This window comes from Lissotriton vulgaris, chromosome 9 (genome assembly GCF_964263255.1).
Source record: "Lissotriton vulgaris chromosome 9, aLisVul1.2, whole genome shotgun sequence".
NCBI classification, from domain to species: domain Eukaryota; kingdom Metazoa; phylum Chordata; class Amphibia; order Caudata; family Salamandridae; genus Lissotriton; species Lissotriton vulgaris.
In genome coordinates, this window is record NC_141697.1 from 621,140,335 (window position 1) to 621,158,953 (window position 18,619).

At 42.4% G+C, this 18,619-nt stretch overlaps 1 protein-coding gene across 1 annotated transcript in view; it reads right to left on the minus strand.

The window, feature by feature from the left end:
• The window catches only part of MAP3K10 (mitogen-activated protein kinase kinase kinase 10), a 270,585-nt gene that overhangs the window by 189,518 nt on the left and 62,448 nt on the right, over positions 1-18,619 (minus strand). The gene's annotated exons all lie outside the window — the stretch shown is intronic.

An 18,619-nucleotide genomic window follows, 5' to 3' on the forward strand; every position in this document is an offset into this window, starting at 1 on the left:
CTACTCCTCACGCTCTACTCTCTACTACTCTCTACTCATTCTCTTCTACTTTCTACTACTCACTCTACTACTCACTCTCTACTACTCTCTACTACTTTCTACTACTCACTCTCTACTACTCTCTACTACTCTACTTCTCACTCCCTACTTCACTCCCTACTTCTCCCTACTACGCTCTACTCTCTACTACTCTCTACTACTCTCTACTACTCTCTACTACTCTCTACTACTCTCTACTACTCTCTACTACTCTCTACTACTCACTCTCCACTACTCACTCTCCACTACTCACTCTCCACTACTCACTCTCCACTACTCACTCTCCACTACTCACTCTCCACTACTCACTCTCCACTACTCACTCTCCACTACTCACTCTACTACTCACTCTCTACTACTCACTCTCTACTACTCACTCTCTACTACTCACCCTCTACTACTCACCCTCTACTACTCACTCCCTACTACTCACTCCCTACTTCTCACTACTACTCACTCTCTACTACGCTCTACTCTCTACTCATTCTCTACTACTCTCTACTCATTCTCTACACATCACTACTTCTCACTCCCTACTTCTCACTCCCTACTTCTCACTCCCTACTTCTCACTCCTACTCACTCTCTACTACGCTCTACTCCTCTCTACTCCTCTCTACTCCTCTCTACTACTCTCTACTACTCTCTACTACTCTCTACTACTCTCTACTACTCTCTACTACTCTCTACTACTCTCTACTACTCTCTACTCATTCTCTACTCATTCTCTACTCACGCTCTACTCACGCTCTACTCCTCACGCTCTACTCCTCACGCTCTACTCCTCACGCTCTACTCTCTACTCATTCTCTACTACTCTCTACTCATTCTCTTCTACTTTCTACTACTCACTCTCTACTACTCACTCTCTACTACTCTCTACTACTCTCTACTACTCTCTACTACTCTCTACTACACTCTACACTACTCACTCTACACTACTCACTCTACACTACTCACTCTACACTACTCACTCTACACTACTCACTCTACACTACTCACTCTACACTACTCACTCTACACTACTCACTCTACACTACTCACTCTACACTACTCACTCTACACTACTCACTCTACACTACTCACTCTACACTACTCACTCTACACTACTCACTCTACACTGCTCACGCTACACTGCTCACGCTACACTGCTCACTCTACACTGCTCACTCTACACTGCTCACTCTACACTGCTCACTCTACACTGCTCACTCTACACTGCTCACTCTACACTGCTCACTCTACACTGCTCACTCTACTACTCACTCTACTACTCACTCTCTACTACTCACCCTCTACTACTCACCCTCTACTACTCACCCTCTACTACTCACCCTCTACTACTCACTCCCTACTACTCACTCCCTACTACTCACTCCCTACTACTCACTCCCTACTACTCACTCCCTACTACGCTCTACTCTCTACTCATTCTCTACTACTCTCTACTCATTCTCTACACATCACTACTACTCACTCCCTACTTCTCACTCCCTACTTCTCACTCCCTACTTCTCACTCCCTACTTCTCACTCCCTACTTCTCACTCCCTACTTCTCACTCCCTACTTCTCACTCCCTACTCACTCTCTAATACGCTCTTCGCTCTACTCACTCTCTACTACTCTCTACTCATCACTCTCCACTACTCACTCTCCACTACTCTCCACTCATTCTCTACTCATTCTCCACTCATTCTCTACTCATTCTCCACTCATTCTCTACTCATTCTCCACTCATTCTCTACTCATTCTCCACTCATTCTCTACTCATTCTCTACTCATTCTCTACTCATTCTCTACTCATTCTCTACTCATTCTCTACTCATTCTCTACTCATTCTCTACTCATTATCTACTACTCTACTCATTCTCTACTACTCTACTCATTCTCTACTACTCTACTCATTCTCTACTCATTCTCTACTCATTCTCTACTCATTCTCTACTCATTCTCTACTCATTATCTACTACTCTACTCATTCTCTACTACTCTACTCATTCTCTACTACTCTCTACTCATTCTCCACTCATTCTCCACTCATTCTCTACTCATTCTCTACTCATTCTCTACTCATTCTCCACTCATTCTCTACTCATTCTCTACTCATTCTCTACTCATTCTCTACTCATTCTCTACTCATTCTCCACTCATTCTCCACTCATTCTCCACTCATTCTCCACTCATTCTCCACTCATTCTCTACTACTCTCTACTCATTCTCTACTCATTCTCTACTCATTCTCTACTCATTCTCTACTCATTCTCTACTCATTCTCTACTCATTCTCTACTACTCTACTCATTCTCTACTACTCTACACTCATTCTCTACTACTCTCTACTCATTCTCTACTCATTCTCTACTCATTCTCTACTCATTCTCTACTCATTCTCTACTCAATCTCTACTCAATCTCTACTCAATCTCTACTCATTCTCTACTCATTCTCTACTCATTCTCTACTCCTCACGCTCTACTCTCTACTACTCTCTACTCATTCTCTTCTACTTTCTACTACTCACTCTCTACTACTCACTCTCTACTACTCACTCTCTACTACTCACTCTCTACTACTCACTCTCTACTACTCACTCTCTACTACTCACTCTCTACTACTCCCTACTTCTCACTCCCTACTTATCTACTTCTCACTCCCTACTTCTCACTCCCTACTTCTCACTCCCTACTTCTCTCTACTACGCTCTACTCTCTACTACGCTCTACTCTCTACTACGCTCTACTCTCGACTACGCTCTACTCTCGACTACGCTCTACTCTCGACTACGCTCTACTCTCGACTACGCTCTACTCTCGACTACGCTCTACTCTCGACTACGCTCTACTCTCGACTCATTCTCTACTACTCTCTACTCATCACTCTCTACTACTCATTCTCTCCACTACTCACTCTCCACTACTCATTCTCTCCACTACTCACTCTCCACTACTCACTCTCCACTACTCATTCTCTCCACTACTCACTCTCCACTACTCATTCTCTCCACTACTTTCTTTTCACCATCTACCCACTCTCTACTACTCTCTACTATCTACTTATTCTCTACTACTCACTCTCTACTACTCACTCTCTACTACTCACTCTCTACTACTCACTCTCTACTACTCTACTACCCTACTCATTCTCTACTACTCACTCTCTACTACTGTACTCTACTAATCACTTACTACTCATTCTCTACTACTCTCTACAACTCTACTCTCTACTCCCTCTCCACTACTCCCTCTCCACTACTCCCTCTCCACTACTCACTCTCCACTACTCACTCTCCACTACTCACTCTCCACTACTCACTCTCCACTACTCACTCTCCACTACTCACTCTCCACTACTCACTCCCTACTTCTCACTCCCTACTTCTCAATCCCTACTTCTCACTCTCTACTTCTCACTCCCTACTTCTCACTCTCACTCCCTACTTCTCACTCCCTACTTCTCACTCTCACTCTCTACTTCTCACTCCCTACTTCTCACTCTCACTCCCTACTTCTCACTCCCTACTTCTCACTCTCACTCCCTACTTCTCACTCCCTACTTCTCACTCCCTACTTCTCACTCCCTACTTCTCACTCCCTACTTCTCACGCCCTACTTCTCACGCCCTACTTCTCACGCCCTACTTCTCACTCCCTACTTCTCACTCCCTACTTCTCACTCCCTACTTCTCACTCCCTACTTCTCACTCCCTACTTCTCACTCCCTACTTCTCACTCCCTACTTTTCACTCCCTACTTCTCACTACTACTCACTCTCTACTACGCTCTACTCTCTACTCATTCTCTACTACTCTCTACTCATTCTCTACTCACTCTCTACTACGCTCTACTCTCACTACGCTCTACTCTCTACTCATTCTCTACTACTCATTCTCTACTCATTCTCTACTACTCTCTCTACTACTCACTCTCTACTACGCTCTAATCTCTACTACTCACTCTCTACTACTCACTCTCTACTACTCACTCTCTACTACTCTCTACTACTCTCTACTACTCACTCTCTACTACTCACTCTCTACTACTCACTCTCTACTACTCACTCTCTACTACTCACTCTCTACTACTCACTCTCTACTACTCTCTACATCTCACTCCCTACTTCTCACTCCCTACTTCTCACTCCCTACTTCTCACTCCCTACTTCTCACTCCCTACTTCTCACTCCCTACTTCTCACTACTACTCACTCTCTACTACGCTCTACTCTCTACTACTCTCTACTCATCTCTCTCTACTACTCATCTCTCTCTACTACTCACTCTCTACTACTCACTCTCTACTACTCACTCTCTACTACTCACTCTCTACTACTCACTCTCTACTACTCACTCTCTACTACTCACTCTCTACTACGCTCTAATCTCTACTCATTCTCTACTATCTACTCATTCTCTTCTACTTTCTACTACTCACTCTACTACTCACTCTCTACTACTCACTCTCTACTACTCACTCTCTACTACTCACTCCCTACTACTCACTCCCTACTACTCACTCCCTACTACTCACTCCCTACTACTCACTCCCTACTACTCACTCCCTACTACTCGCTCTCTACTACTCGCTCTCTACTACTCGCTCCCTACTTCTCGCTCCCTACTTCTCACTCCCTACTTCTCACACCCTACTTCTCACTCCCTACTTCTCACTCCCTACTTCTCACTCCCTACTTCTCACTCCCTACTTCTCACTCCCTACTTCTCACTCTCTATTACGCTCTACTCTCTACTACGCTCTACTCTACTTATTCTCTACTACTCTCTACTCATCTCTCTCTACTACTCCCTCTCTACTACTCCCTCTCTACTACTCCCGCTCTACTACTCCCGCTCTACTACTCCCGCTCTACTACTCCCGCTCTACTACTCCCGCTCTACTACTCCCGCTCTACTACTCCCGCTCTACTACTCCCGCTCTACTACTCCCGCTCTACTACTCCCGCTCTACTACTCCCGCTCTACTACTCCCGCTCTACTACTCCCGCTCTACTACTCCCGCTCTACTACTCCCTCTCTACTACTCCCTCTCTACTACTCTATACTCATTCTCTACTACTCACTATCTCTCTACTACTCTACTACTCACTCTCCACTACTCACTCTCCACTATTCACTCTCCACTACTCACTTTCTACTACTCTACTCTCTACTCATTCTCTACTAGTCACTCTCTACTACTGTACTCTACTCATTCTCTACTAATCACGTACTACTCATTCTCTACTACTCTCTACAACTCTACTCTCTACTCACTCTCTACTACTCACTCCCTACTACTCTCTACTACTCACTCCCTACTACTCTTTACTACTCACTCCCTACTACTCTCTACTACTCTCTACTACTCTCCACTACTCACTCTCTACTACTCACTCTCTACTACTCACTCTCTACTACTCACTCTCTACTACTCACTCTCTACTACTCACTCACTACTACTCACTCACTACTACTCACTCTCTACTACTCATTCTCCACTACTTTCTATTCACCATCTACTCACTCTCTACTACTCTCTACTATCTACTTATTCTCTACTACTTACTTTATTACTACTCACTCTCTACTACTCTACTCTCTACTCTCTACTACTCTACTCTCTACTACTCACTCCCTACTACTCTAATACTCACTCTCTACCCACTCTCTACTACTCACTCTCTACTACTCTACTCACTCTCTACTACTCACTCTCTACTACTCACTCTCTACTACTCCACTACTCACTCTCTACTACTCACTCTCTACTACTCACTCTCTACTACTCACTCTCTACTACTCACTCTCTACTACTCTCTACTACTCACTCTCCACTACTCTCTACTCACTATCTACTCACTCTCTACTACTCTCTACTAGTCACTCTAATTACTCTCTACTGCTCACTCTCTACTACTCACTCTCCACTACTCACTCTCCACTACTCACTCTCCACTACTCACTCTCCACTACTCACTCTCCACTACTCACTCTCCACTACTCACTCTCCACTACTCACTCTCCACTACTCACTCTCCACTACTCACTCTCTACTACTCACTCTCTACTACTCACTCTCTACTACTCACTCCACTCTGTATTACTCACTCTCTATTACTCACTCTCTCTACTTCTCTCTACCTTTTACCTCTCGCGCTAACTCTCGCTCGACCTCTCTCTGCCTCGCTCTACTACTCTCTATGCGCACACACACACACACACACATATATTCATGTGTATGTATCACTGTTTCTTCTATCGTTGTAAATTAGTGTGGGAAAGTCATATATCCATTCGATAGTCTTACTTTCATGCCTATCAATCATGTGACCTGCAGTCCACTCAGTGTAGGGGGTGTGTACATTTGATGTAAAAAAATGTATAAAAAACACAACGGTCGCAATGTTTGCTGAATGTGATCAAGGGCTCTTGAAGCCCGAAACGCGTTGTTGCAGGCTGAAGAAATGCAAATAAAATCTACATCTTGCCTGACTTGTTGTGGTGGTCTGAGTTCCTTCCTCGCCGCACGCCGGAAGTGGTGGGAATTGTTTGGTGCTTATCGTTACAGAGGTCGGTTGCCTCTGTCTCCAGACCGCCTCCCTGCAAGCTGGAAGCCGCTTTCAACCGCATTTTTGTAGGATCCGAGGTGGAATTGGTACAGCGGCTTCTCCCTGATTCCAGTGATTGCCGGAAAGAACGAACCAGCGTCGGTACGTGTTCGACAGAGTCGGAGGGCTCGCTAGAAGACTGCGCACGCCGGTGAGTGGGGGCATTTTGGAAATATCAGGAAGGGAGTTGCAACAGCAGGCAAAGACAAGAAACAAAATTGACTTGTGTCAGTTTGAATGAACAGTTGAAGCGTTTTCCTACACAGCCTGCCATGTCAGCGACGGCAGAACAGGAGAGAGAAAGGGAGCTAGCGGCAGAGAGCATTTTTTCCATTCAACCAGCGGGGGCGCGTAATGCGTTACATCAGCCAGCCCCAGAGCCTGACAAAGATTGTGATGCAAAAGCTCTCCTAAAACTCTTCGAGGCAAAATCTAAGCTAGAAATTACAAAGTGGTGGGAGAACAAATCCCTTTCTGAATACAGCAAAGCGGGGCGTGTTCCCCGTGGGCTGAGGATTCTGTTGGCCCCGAGCTTCGATAGACCGAACCCGGAAATGCTCCGTGAATGGGGAGAGAGTAATCTGCAGGCGTCTATGAATTTGGTACGGATTTTATGCAAATATGCCAAAATAGACCGCATAGAAATCTTGAAAGAATTGGAAGAAATTACATCTCAAATTGAAAAACTGCCACCAACAGAATATATCAATAAGACCAAAGCTGATATTACAGAAAGACTCAAAAAGCACGAGGACAAAATCAAGGCGAGAAAAGCCCATAAGTTTGCTAGGGATTTGGCGGACTATGAAAACGGCCAAATTTTCACGTTTTCTAGAAAGTATGACTTGGCCAAACGGAAACAATACTGTGATAAAACCTCGACCAACACAAGAAATGTAGAACAAGCTGAAAGTGCCAATGAAGATGCATCTAATGATACCATGTCAATAACCAGTGGTTCAAGCATTTCAAGTGCATCAGGGGAAACAATCTCCCAAAAACGTCCAATCCTTAATATGAGTGAGGAGCTCGATTTTTTAGTCGAGGGGAGACTGAAGAAATTGCATCCCAGGACACAAAAAAAGCAAGACGCAAATTCAGGAATAAGCGCAGAAGAGAGCAGTGCAAAAGGCTTAAAAACCGCAACAAAAAAGAAAACGTTTTGGAGAAAGAAGAAACGCAACTAGATAACACTGTCATTAACTTAACTAATGTAGTTCTAACCAAGGCAGAACAGCAACTTTTGTCATTAGGTTTGAACTTTTGTCCTGGAGAAAACTTTGATTATGCACGTACCAGAATTGATGTTTTTTGCTTTATACGAAAACTCAAACTTATGAAACATTACGCATTAAAAGCAGACAAAAATCAAAACTGTGCGTCTGATAACATTGTGCATGATTGTGAAGAAACTCCGTTTTTACAGGCTGCTGATGTTGAGGGGGTGGTAACTATGCATTAAATCCTCGAGGAAGAGGAGTTTAACAACAGTCAAGTACTTGATCCTATTGATGTTTCCACCCAAGACAGACTGCGTAAAATTGACTTCATCCAACAAGGGGCGGGTTTAAGTCCTTTCAGAAATAAGTCCAAGTTTGTCCCCCTGATGCCGAAAGACTCTATTGACACCTATCATGACATGATTATAAAAGATCTTAAACAACTTAATGTCAGCACTAAAATATCATCGAGGTGCTGCATTTAAAAGACTTGCATACGATAAACTGGTCAAAAAACTTGGTGAAAACTGTGATATCGTGATTAAAAAATCTGATAAAGGGGGTAACCTTGTGTTATGGCCTAAAAAACAGTATATAGCTGAAGCTGAAAAACAACTAGGCAATGAGCAATGCTATCAGAAAGCCACTTCCAAAGAATATGAAAATGCTAGACTAACTATGCAAAAAATGTTAGCCCAATGGAGAAGGGAAGGCTTGCTTTCCAACGAGGAAAGTAAATTTCTATTTAAAGAACATCCGGTCCTACCTGTTTTGTATCTTATTCCTAAGATACATAAGCAGGTGGTACCTGTACCTGGCAAGCCTATCATTTCCGCCATAAATAGTGCTAGCGAAAACATTGGTCAATACATCGACCATTTTTTACAGGATCTGGTTAAAACACTCCCAAGTTTTGTAAAAGACACTGGTGATTTTCTTACAAAAATCAAACATGTAGATTGGTCTAATGAATTATGTCTAATGACCTTAGACATAGAATCCTTGTATACCAGCATCAATCATACACAAGGATTAGCTGCGGTTAGACACTTCTTAGCCACCAGACCCATTGAATTGTATGCGCACAACAAAATGATTGTAGAGCTAATCGATTGGTGCTTACATAACAATTTTTTCCTGTTTAACAACATCTTGTACAAACAGAGGAGGGGAGTGCCTATGGGGGCCTGTTTCTCCCCCAGCTACACGTGTTTACACGTGGGCTGGTGGGAGGAGCAGGTCCTTAAGCACCAATACAGGCAGGTCTTTGATCAACACATGGTGTTGTATCTCTGATACATCGACGATGTCTTCGTCATCTGGCGCGGTGACACAGCTTCCGCACAGTGTTTCGTCGACAGTATCAATAACAACAACCTTAACCTGACTTTTACTTCCCACATCCACACCTCCGAAATAGAATTCCTGGATGTCAAGCTAAAAATTGTTAATAATACACTACAAAGCACCCTACACAGGAAAAGTACGGCTGGCAGCATTACACTGCACGCCAACAGCTCACATCCTAAACACCTCATCGCCAGCATACCATACGGAGAGGTCCTTCGACTTAAACGTATCTGCAGCGATGAGGATGATTTTAGGAAATGTGTTGAAGACAAGCGCACTAGACTAAGGGTGAGAGGCTATAGCAACAAAATCATTAATACAGCCATCAACAGAGCAGAAGAACGCCCCAGAAGCAGCTTATTCAAAGATGGTCCCATCCAATCTACTACTGAAAAGATCAACTCTGACAATCCCAGATTAATTTTGACCTATTCACATCAGGAAAGGAAAATCAGATCCTTTGTTCAGAAACATTGGCCGATCGTCCTCACTGACAACATCCTGGGTGAAAGATTATCCATTCCCCCCGCTGTAACTTTTAGAAAGGGAAGATCCATGGGCAATGACCTGGATAAAAACTCTCCAGAGACTAGAAAACCGACAATATGGCTTCAACCTGCAAAGGGTTTCAAAAAATGTACTACATGTCGGGCTTGCAAATTCGGCTGCAACAAATCTACATACGAGACCCTTTAATACTTCCCCTATATCCATCAAGGGGAATTTTTATTGTAAAACGGACTTTGCTGTCTACATCCTGACATGCACCTGTGGTTTAAATTATGTGGGAAGCACAAAACTACAGGTGCATGTCAGGATCCTACAACATCTGAGAGCCATCCTTCACAATGACGCTGCCTATCCTGTGGCCAGGCATTTTGCTAAGTGCCACAACAAAGACATTAACTGCCTTTCGTATTTTGTTTTCGCCGCGGTTCCTAAATCCAAACGCGGCGGCAATAGAGAGAGAAAGCTAAGACAGCTGGAAACGAAGTTTATATTGGAATTAGACAGCAAATGGCCTAGGGGTCTTAACACCATGCGCGCTAGCGGAATTCCGCTAGCGCGCTGGATTTTTCAAAAACGCACTTTACGTGACGAGCTGGGCTCGTCATCAGCGTGCGAGCGGGCTACGCCATGACGAGCCCAGCTCGTCATGAGCGTCGAAGGGGTTAATAACTCGGAGGATATGTATACATATCTGTAGAAAATTATTGTGCCAAAAAAACTGTGTGTAAAAGGACTTTTTACAAAAAGTTGCTCTTCTTTTTTAACTAATTTTATATTTTGATGATTATACACTGCACAATAAGTAGCAATTTTGCATCTGGTCTTCAGCCCATGTATATATCCATACATTCTCTCTGCCATGCCCGCTCTCATGACTCTCCTCTGTCCTTCAGATAGTCTATACTGACTTTTACAAACATAACATATATTCTATGGCTTCTTTCCATATGTCCTATGGACACTGGCAAATACTGATCTATGTAATGAGTTATATGAAATTATATGTTTATGTGTATATAGTAATGTATAGCTATGAACTTTTAATTGACTAATTCGTCAACACATATTGCACGGTGAACACTTTACATCTATTACTTTTTTGCACTATTTGCACAAGAAACAGCACTTTTTGCACTATGTATGGTCTAGCAGGATTCACATTATTCTTACCTTGAATCCATGAACATATGGCGCAATTTACGTATGAAATATGTCAATTGGTCAAAGCAGTATTTTCTTAAGGTTGTGTAAATTGACCCATAGTAGAATAATTCTGGGCTTATCATTGGAAATATTTTTTTATATATGGATTCATCCTGTTATTTTAAATTGCAATTTAATGATGTATATCAACTCGCATTAAGTTTGCAATTAGAAGATCAATATGCTACAGAATATAAACTTGCATTTAAGCGTTATTATCACTGTTTCTTCTATCGTTGTAAATTAGCGTGGGAAAGTCATATATCCATTCGATAGTCTTTCTTTCATGCCCATCAATCATGTGACCTGCAGTCCACTCAGTGTAGGGGGTGTGCACATTTGATGTAAAAAAATGTATAAAAAACACAACGGTCGCAATGTTTGCTGAATGTGATCAAGGGCTCTTGAAGCCCGAAACGCGTTGTTGCAGGCTGAAGAAACGCAAATAAAATCTACATCTTGCCTGACTTGTTGTGGTGGTCTGCGTTCCTTCCTCGCCGCAGGCCGGACATTGGTGGGAATTGTTTGGTGCATATATATATATATATATATATATATATATATATATATATATATATATATATATATATATATATATATATATATATATATATATATATATATATATATATATATATATATACACACACATCTGCATATCTATATAAATACAAATATAAATGCATGAATACATATATGCATACATATGCATGTTATGTACATGAAAGTTTGAAAGACCCTAATAAAAGCATAGCTAAAAAGCCACCTAATTACAAACATAGCCATTAAACAGAGTTTAGGGGAAATTAAATAGTTTTGATTCTTATCACTTGGTCGACAGTCTAATCCAAGCATGGCCCCTCCACATTTGTCAGTATTGAGCAATAATGAGTCTGCCCAGCTTGAGGCCTTTGGGAAAATAGCTTGAAGGATGCACGTCCCAACCACGAACGTACACCAGCGCCTGCGACGCCCCCGCAACTACGGCAACAGCATGGCAGCTCCCAGTGACTCTCGGCGCCCTCTGCTGGTAGCTTGATGAGGTGGCTGCTTAACCTGGATTTATGGGCAGGCCTGACCCCATGCTCACCACTGCCATGTCTTGATCTCTCCAACAATAAAAGGGCTCAACTGGGGCACTGGAGAAGAAAATGATCTTAACCTACCACGTCAATGTATACTGAGCATGGCTCCGTTTCTGGGCAGTGTGGCTCAGGATTTTGGGGGCTGTAGCCTTCTTTTTAACACCGCTGCATTGTTTAACCAAGAAGTGCGGCATTCTTGCATTAAGGGATACTGCAGCCTTTAATGGCAGAACTTGTACAATAGACTTACACGGCTGCGCCTCTGGCACTTCCTATTAACATGAAACTACGACCAGCTATCCTGTTCAAAGCATTTAATGTCACATCCTACTGTGGACTGGTTAGTTTAAGATTTTTGTTAAGGGGTATAAAAAAACAGAACACATCTAAAACATCTATGAATAAAAGGATTTCGAAGTCAATTTCACAAAGGCAGCAGAAGGGAAATACGATGAGAAACATTTGTTAGGCCATAAGAGCGCTGTAATAACAGGGTATTTAACACGAACATCATAAGAACTTATTATATTCCATACGAAAATAAATACATAATGCAAGCAGATTTCATTTGATTAATATTTGCAAAGCGCAAGGAATGCCCAGAGGCGTCTTGGCGCTGGCGTCTGTATTACAGAAATACTAGGCACAACCAAACCATAAAGAGAGACGGAAAGAAGCCAAGTTTTCAAAAGCTTTCGAAACATTAACAATTTAGATTGAGATCTTAACGAGAGCGGCATTTGATTCCACAACAAGGATGTGGCATGAACAAAGCTCCTACCATGCCAACAGGTTTTTCTGATCTTAGAAACCTGCATTGTCTTAGAAGTAGCTGATCACATGCTTCTTTTAGGCGTATACCACAGCATTTTTTCCTTCAGGTAGTCTGCACCTATTCCACAAAGGGTCTTGTGAGCAATTCAGAGTCCTTTAAAAGCCACTCTGTTTTTTTTTAAAGGGAGCCAATGAAGGTCATTTAGCCCTTTAGAGGCGGACTCATATTTCTTGAGATTTTTCATAAGTCTGACTGCTGCAAGCTGCAACTTTTGGAGTTTCTTTTAGCAGACCTTGCTGCATGCCCAGATATACAGATTGCAGTAGGCAAGACGTGATAGCACTAAAGAGACCACTACTGTTGTCTGAAGAACGACTGCGATAAAAGGCAGACCCTTCTTCAATATCTTTAAAGGATAAAAACAGGAATAAATCAGCAGATTCGTCTGGTCTGTGAACGTTAGTTTGGCGTCGAGAATTATGCCTACATTTATTGCTTTGGTAACTAGAGTGGGTAATGGGCCAAGTATACAAGGCCACCAGGAAGTATTCCAAAATGATCGATCTTATCCGAAGAGAAGCACCTCCGTCTTATCAGAGTTCAGTGTTAAGCATTGTATATATATCCAGTTGACCACTGCTTTCACACAGTTATTGAACCTACTGGCTACTTCTTCTACATTGCTGGTAATGCAAACAACTATTTGCGTGTGATCCATATAGGATATTGTATTAAAGCCAAAGGATCTAATACATTTGGCGAGCGGACCCACGTAAATGTTGAACAATGTTGGGCTCAGTGTGGCCCCTTGCTAGATCCCACTCAGCAAGGAGAACGAGCAAGAGGAAAAATCCCAGAGAGAGACAGACTGTGCTCTATTAAAAGGGAGGAAACTAGGAGATTGAAGGCTGCCCCTCCGATTCCGAACTCCATTAAACGGTGTTTCAGGACCCTATGACTCACTGTCAAGGGTTGTGGATGGGTCCAAAAGGACCACCACAGCCTTTCCACCGCTGTCCATGATGGAACGGATCTTCTCAGTAGCCATTACCAATGCAGATACGGTAGGGCTTTCCTGGACCCATATTGTGTGCTATCTATTTTTATTTTTTTTATTTTTTTTATTGAGAGTTCATAGATAAAAAAACAACAGTACATGTCACTTTTCGCATGGGATTTAAAAAGTGAAAAATACATAATACAAAATAGGCAGGCTGTGAATGTACCATAATAGAGATACGAATTCTGAGAGATGATATTTCTTTTAAAGTGCAATGAGCATTGTGCAATATACAATATATTGATATTGATAAAAACAAACTTTACAAAAATACATATAAAGAGAAAGAAGTTAAGAATCCGCAGTGACTAGCATTCAACACACACTCCAGTATTTATCATATTTGCTAAAGGCCCCTCACCTCAATGCATATTTTTTTTCCCTTCCCTGAATCCTGGATATTTTCGCTTTCCATGCATTGAGAGTCAGTACTTTGTCTGTTTTTCAGAGTTGCAGAATAAGTGATTTTTCTACGAGGGATGCTATAAACAGGTACTCATCATGGGGAGTGGAGCTTAGGGAGCAACCAAGGATTGAAATAAATTCATTAAATGAGATTGTGGCATCAATTATGTTTCTAAGATATTTTTCAATATCCTTCCAAAATTCCTGTATTTTGGTGCATTCCCATATTATATGTTTCCAACTACCCTTTTCCTCCTTTTCTGTCCTTTTTATGCTATATCCTCCTTTTCTGCCCTTTTTCTGCTCAGGCAAGAAAGGGATGGATCAAACCTATTTGCCTACTTTTAGGCTTGAGGTCATGTTCACAGGCTCTTAGAATCCTGACAACAAACACATCTCAACAGATAATATTTAGTGTCAGTAGATTTTTACTTTCTATTTTTTATCAAAGGGAAAAAATGGGGCATGAATTGTAACTGAACTGATTTGCTTGTAAATGACAAGATGGTCCATTCTATGACTTATGAATGTATTGTTTCCGCTCCAATTATTTCCCAACTTGAACTGTATTTTTTTTAACTAATGTTTTTATGTAGTGATATGTTTTATTTCAATGAAATGTAATGTAAAGTATGCATTGCTCTTTTATGGCATTTTAGCCGAAATAAAGAATTTAAAGAAAGAAAGAACTACCCTTTGCTTCACAGCAAAAACACTTATCCTCCACCATTTATTGAAGAATTGCATTCGCTTAAATAGCGCCTCGGAAAATGGATTTATTAAATTTATTAACTTTGTCCCAGGTTGAATTATTAATCTCAATATCTTCTCTCTTTCTCCACCTGTCCCTCGCCTTCATATATAAAGTGACTGAATTATCTTCATTGAGATTTTTTTATCCAATTGCTAATCTTTCTCTGCGTTGAACTGTTTAGTGTTTCACTTATATTTATTTTATAAAATAGGTTACCTATATCTAACTCTCTCAGTGCGGCATGGAGACTAATAAAGGACCATTTCAGGATTGTATTTGAATGCTGGATCTCCCTTTCAACTTCCTCCCAGGTTTTCCAACTATTCCCTAGAATAAAATACTCAATTTGTTCAAAACAGTTATCCTTCCAGAGCCTCAAAATGTTTTTATCCAAACTACTCAACTCTCCTATATTTAGATTCATTAAGCTGGTTGAGCTATTCGTTCTAAAAATATCAAACTGTTTCAAGAACTGTTTTAATAGCCACTGTATAGACTTGTAACGTACCTTCTTTGGATATTTAGTAATTCTTACTGGGTCGTTAATCTTAAATTCAATCAACATCTTTCTCATAAAAAAATTATCTGCTTCGTGATCATCTGTAAAATAAAACTTAAAACTGTGATGTCGAAAAGTAGCACAATAGTCTCTAATATTTGGAAGAGACAGTCCTCTCTCTGTAATCGGACAGTTCAAAATGCTAAGTGCTAATCTCAGAGTCTTATTTGCCCAGAGAAAAGAAGAAAACATGCCGTCCACTTTCTTAAAAAATGAAACCTGAATTGCACAAGGAGCTGCACTAAAAAGGAAGTTAAAAAGTAGTAGGATAGACATGCGAATTAGAGCAGCACGACCCATTATTGATAGTGGGAGTTGGTTCCAGCAATCTAATTGTGAGCCAACCCTTTTTAATAATGGTATATAATTTAATGGGTAGAGGTCTTCTAGTTTTTCTGTTATAAAAATTCCGAAATATCTCTTAGGAAGAGTATTATATATTTGCCTGAATTCTGTTAGTAAAGTGTCTACAGTGCAATTACATAAGATGATTTCCATTTTATTCGTATTTATCTTAAAGCCTCCCAATTTTGGGAAATCTGAAAAGATTTTTAAAATTTCCAGCTGACTGGTAGGCTTAGAGTTTAGAAATAGCACAAGGTCATCGGCATAGAGTTTTATATTTGTCATTCCAACTACTGGTACTGTACAGGCCATTTCCCCCTAATTGCGATCGTCAAAGGTTCAATAAATAAGGCAAATAAAGTTGGAGGTAGGGGACAGCCTTGCCGCGTGCCTCTGTTTATTTGGCATGTCCCTACGTTTACATTGATGATAATAATCTGTGCCCTAGAATTCTCATATAGTTGTTTCAAAAGAGAAATGAATTCAATGGGAAAATCCAAATTGTGCAAAATCGCAAAAAGACAGTCCCAGGAAACAAGGTCGAAAGCCTTTTCGGCGTCTAAAAACCAAATCTGTGCTTCCACTTTGTTACCATTAAAAAAATCCAGAGCCTCCAATAAAAATGTTGTGATAGTGTGGAGGTGTCTTCCTGCTATAAAACCGCACTGATCTGGTCCAACAAGTAGCCCTACCATTTTATTCAGTCGGTTCGCTAGGAGTTTCGTGAAAATTTTGTAGTCTGTATTTAAAAGGCTTATTGGCCTGTACGAATTCATATTTTCCTTATCTTTTCCTTTCTTCAAAATACTAACTACAACTGCAGTGTGGAAGGATTCTGGCGGAGGCCCTCCTTGTAATAGATGATTAACTAATAGCAAAAACTCTTTACTAAGGGTGCCATAGAATATTTTTTAAAATTCCGCGGGAATGCCATCCTCCCCGGTAGCTTTGCCACTAGGTAGGAAACTTATTACCACATCTAATTCTGCCTTTGTGAGCTCCTCAACTAAAAACTTTTTTATACCAGTTTTCTAATTTGGGAATTTGAAGTGCCCCTAAGAACTCAAAACTGTTTCGCTTGCAGCCTGTTGCTAGTCTGGTATTGTGTGCTATCTAGAGAATTATTCTGCTCCACAAAGTCAGAGAGAACCAAGTTTAGGTGTTTCCCCATTATTTTGGCTGATAGTGGAAGCCTACAGATGGGGCGGTAGTTCTTTTCTTCGGTTGGATCTAATGTTGGCTTTTTAAGTAAAGGAAGAATTGACGATCTTTTCCACTCTAAGGAAAATTTCCCAGCATCCATGATGTTATTTAGTAATGCTGTTAGAGGAGTGGTCAATGTGCTTACCAGGTCCTGGAAGATATTTACTGGACAAGGATCAGTTGGGGTGGGAAGTTACAACTCGCACCACTGAAGAACCCTCCCAGCAGACCCGGCAGCAATGAAGCCCCCTGGTTCACCGACAAACTCAAGATCTCCAAGAAGAACTGCTGCACCCTCGAGAAAGCCTGGAGCCACGACCAGACCACAGACAACATGACGGCCCTCAAGCACGCCACCCGCAAACACCACGAGCTGATCTGCACCACCAAGAAGACAGCATTCAAAGAACAACTGGACAACAACGCCCACAACAGCAAGGAACTCTTCAGCATAGTCAAAGAGTTCTCCAACCCCAGCGCCGGAAACAACGACATCACTCCCTCGCAAGACCTCTGCGACTCACTCGCCTCGTTCTTCCACCGCAAGATCGCCGATATACACAACAGCTTCGGCGCACCAACCACGCACCCAATCACCGAACCAACTCCCCCCACCACCACCATCTGCGCCTGGACCCCGGTCAGCACCGAAGACACCACCCGCACGATGAACACCATCCACTCCGGATCACCAACCGACCCCTGCCCCCACCAAGTCTTCAACAAGGCCGACTCCATCATCGCACCCCAACTCAGGGACATCATCAAAACCTCCTTCAACACCGCCACCTTCCCGGAGATCTGGAAGCACGCCGAGCTCAGCGCCCTCCTGAAGAAACCAACAGCGGACCCCACCGACCGCAAGAACTACCGCCCCATCTCGCTCCTCCCTTTTCCTGCCAAAGTCATCGAGAAGACTGTCAACAGACAGCTTGCCACCTTCCTCGAGACGAACAGATCCCTCGCAGTCCGGTTTCCGAGCCAACCACAGCACCGAGACCGCCCACAGCACCGAGACCGCCCTCATCGCAGCCACTGATGACATCAGATCTCTGCTCGACAACGGGGAAACAGCGGCCCTCATCCTCCTGGACCTCTCTGCAGCGTTCAACACTGTCTGCCACCGCACCCTAGTACAGCACCTCAACAACATCGGAATCCAAGAGAAGGCACTGGAGTGGATCATCTCGTTCCTCGCCGGAAGAACCCAGAGAGTCCGCCTCCCCGTTCAGATCTGAGACCACCGAAGTCATCTGCGGCGTACCACAAGGATCATCACTCAACCCAACCCTCTTCAATGTCTACATGAGCCCTCTTGCAGCCATTGCACGCAAACACAACCTCAACATCATCTCCTACGCCGACACCCAGCTGATCCACTCCCTCACCAACGATCCCGCCACCGCCAGAACCAGCCTACACGAAGGGATGAAAGACGTCGCCGAATGGATGAAGAACAGCTGCCTGAAACTGAACTCAGACAAGACGGAAATCCTCATCCTGGGATCATCG